The sequence below is a fragment of the Chinchilla lanigera genome, unplaced genomic scaffold (genome assembly GCF_000276665.1).
Source record: "Chinchilla lanigera isolate Chin_1 unplaced genomic scaffold, ChiLan1.0 scaffold00062, whole genome shotgun sequence".
NCBI lineage: Eukaryota > Metazoa > Chordata > Mammalia > Rodentia > Chinchillidae > Chinchilla > Chinchilla lanigera.
In genome coordinates, this window is record NW_004955463.1 from 3,266,900 (window position 1) to 3,269,980 (window position 3,081).

At 43.2% G+C, this 3,081-nt stretch overlaps 1 pseudogene; it reads right to left on the minus strand.

The window, feature by feature from the left end:
• Positions 1 to 294: 294 nt before the first annotated feature.
• On the minus strand, positions 295 to 2,558 carry LOC102004912 (annotated as a pseudogene).
• Between the last annotated feature and the right edge of the window lie 523 nt (positions 2,559 to 3,081).

The following is a 3,081-nucleotide window of genomic DNA, read 5'->3' on the forward strand; positions in this document are numbered from 1 at the left end:
GTCAACTGTTGTACCTGAGACCATTGCTAATAAGAAGCTTCAGTAGCATTGCAAACTTGGGGATAAATGCTATGTTAAGGTGACTTGGAAATCTTTGGAAGTTCAAGAGAGTTAGTTTTTCCACTTTGTAAGAGGAAGGGTGGATGGTCATCTTTTCCTGGAAGCTTTATGGTATAAAATTGGCTGGTTTGAATTGAGTTCTTATGAGGTTGATTGCCCAGAGGTAAAGCTGGAAGACCTTACACTTTTTCCTCCTTCCAGATATTTTTGCTTCCTGTTTGGCCCCCTGAGAACTCAGGGTGTCTCCCTTGGGTGTTTCCTTGGGGAAAATGTCTTCCAGGGCAATTTCCTTGGGGAAAACATCTTCCAGGGCATTTCCTTGGAGAAAATGGCCTGCTGGATTTCACTCAGTTCCCTTTTTAGTGTGGCTATCCTAGCCTTTTCCAAGTTGAGCTGCTGTTAGAGCTCCTCTGTCTTCCTCAGGAAGGGCTGGCAAACTGGACTTCTGGCCGAGGTGCTACAGAAGGTCTCTTCACTGTATTACAGTGGATCATATTTTTGAGCAAACTGTGAAAATCTTCTGTGAGCTCCTGAGAAATGGCCTGAAAGTAATCCTTATGAATATGATACCACATTTCACCTTTTTTGGGAAAAGCCTCTGCTCCTGCAGTCATTGCAAGTGTTAATCCTAGGGCAAATATGTCCAATTTGGGAAGATGTCAATAATCCTCTTGCAAAATCTCCTTACCCAGAAAGTGAGATCTTCTTCCACGTGGGGTTTGCTTATTGACATCAGATAGCCCAGGTCACCAATTTTATACATCACACTGGCAGAGAGAAACCAATCAGTTTCATTTTCAACATCTTCTGGGACTACAGGAGAATCACATTGTGCCTTATGACAAAGAAGTTACTGGGCTGAAGCCAGGGTGTACTGTGCCAGAGTTTGCATGTACTTAAGCCCCAAGGAAATCTGTAGAAGGATGACTTTGAGTTTGGGTTTTTGGAAATGATTACCAAACCTAGTGTTTTAGATATAGCAGCTTGTAAGCTCTCACCCTTGCAGTATTCTGAATGATCACACAGTCATCTTCTACCCATGAGGAATAGTAGCATACCACATGGGGAGTGATGCCACAGCACTGCCTGAGCATAAACTTCATGCAAAGACAAATTCTCCTGTGATAATGCTGCTAAAGGTTTTATAGAGCCCTTTATTTCATTAAAACATCCAACCAGTCTCTTAGTACACTTGTAGACTGTACCAAATTCCCCACCTCCAAATTTTTCTAGTTCCAAGAATTCCTTGGAGCCATGTTAGTTCCTTGTAGAACATTTTTCTTGGCAAGCAGCCCTTGTAAATTGCCTTCCTCTACACTGGCTTCTTCAGGATCTCCTGGGGGTTCCTCTTTCCTTTTTATTGAAAGAAAAATTTTTTTAGGACTCAGGAGTAAAAGACTCAATACTGACTAGAGACAGTGAAGAGGCCTCGCCCGTGAGGTGAACAGGTGTGAGTCTTGAATGCTCACAGCTCAGGAGACGAGCACCCCCATTGAAGAAATCACTAGCTGGCTCAACAGACTCTTAAAGTGGAGGGTCTGTCATTGTGCTGCAGCCTGCTCCTTGGGGCAGCTCGTTCTGTTGCTGCAGGACACCTGAGAGGATCTGACCATGAAGTCTGCAGAATCAGATGTTGACTTTCCTGGTCTTTCTCCTGAGATGTGCCAAGTTTGGGTATGTTATTGAGGGGAATACTAGGAACTTCTGCACCCTAAGCCCCACCCCTCTCTGGGCTTTGGGGTAGGGTCTTTAATCTCACTCCTCTTTGGGCTTTGGCTCATGGCCTCCTTGCTCTCTTGTTCTTCATTCTCAGACTCTTCTTCCCCAAGAAAAAAGTTAACTTCTGATTTGGCTCTTAACACCGTTGTCATCCACTCCTCAGTGAAAGGAGCAGCCATGGAGTGAGTGAGAAACCACCTGTTTCCTACAGATGGTGAATATTTGCATTTTGCCAGCACTATTTAGAGGTTGCTACAGGCACTGGCTCTTCATATGAGTCTGCAGAAGCCCAGTGGGAAAATCAAAGGAAGATAAAACACTTGGTGTCATTGCCTTCACTTGGACGATTCCAGGAACAACAGGTCCAATGAATAAACACACTGGGACAAGAGCTGAAACTATGCCTACTGACCTCCAGGCAGAAATGATTTTCTTACGACAGCAAGGTCACTGACCAATCCTGAGGCAAAGATTAACCAGACCATGACTGAGATCAAGCACTTGCTTTGCCAGCTGCACAAAGCCACCATCAATGCAAAGGCCCACAGTCTACCCTCCTACATCTTTCTGTAAAACTGGGTCACCAAGACCTTATCTGTTCCTCCCAGTGTGGCTGTGCTGATTGAAAGGATTACCAATGATTTCCTACTGTCACCAATGCTAGTCTTTTCTTTGGCATCTTGGGAGAATGGCCAAACATAGTCATTTGGGACTCCTGAGTAGAGTTCTTCACCTGGAAACTCTGATGAAAACATTAGGTCTTGGGTATTTTCCGACATTTAATTCTTTGCTGACATACTTAAGGGGAAACAGTTAAAGTGTATCTTTTATCCATATAGTGAAGCTTACCAAATCTGCGTGCATATTTTCAGTCAACTGAAGCTAAGCTAGTAATGTTCTTCTATAACACGTTGACTTTCTTTTTTTTTTTTTTTTTGCAGTACCGGGGATCGAACTCACGACCTTGCACTTGCCAGGCAGGCGCTTATGCCACTGAGCTATATCCCCAGCCCAACACTTTGACATTTAAGACCTAAATCTGAAACACAAACATAACACTGAAGGTAAACACAATTCTTTTAATCACTGCTAATTAACTCCGTTCTGACATACTCTGCAAAAGATGCATTACCGAAAGTACGTGAATTAATTTTTTGACTAATTGTTGTGTGACTGAGTAGATTGTGGTTCTCCAGAAAATACTTATGATTCAGAGAATTAAAGGAAATGATTTCAAGTGGAAAGTAAGAGTAGGCAGATATCATGAAATCTTTTCTGACTATCCCTGTGCGCAACTGCCTC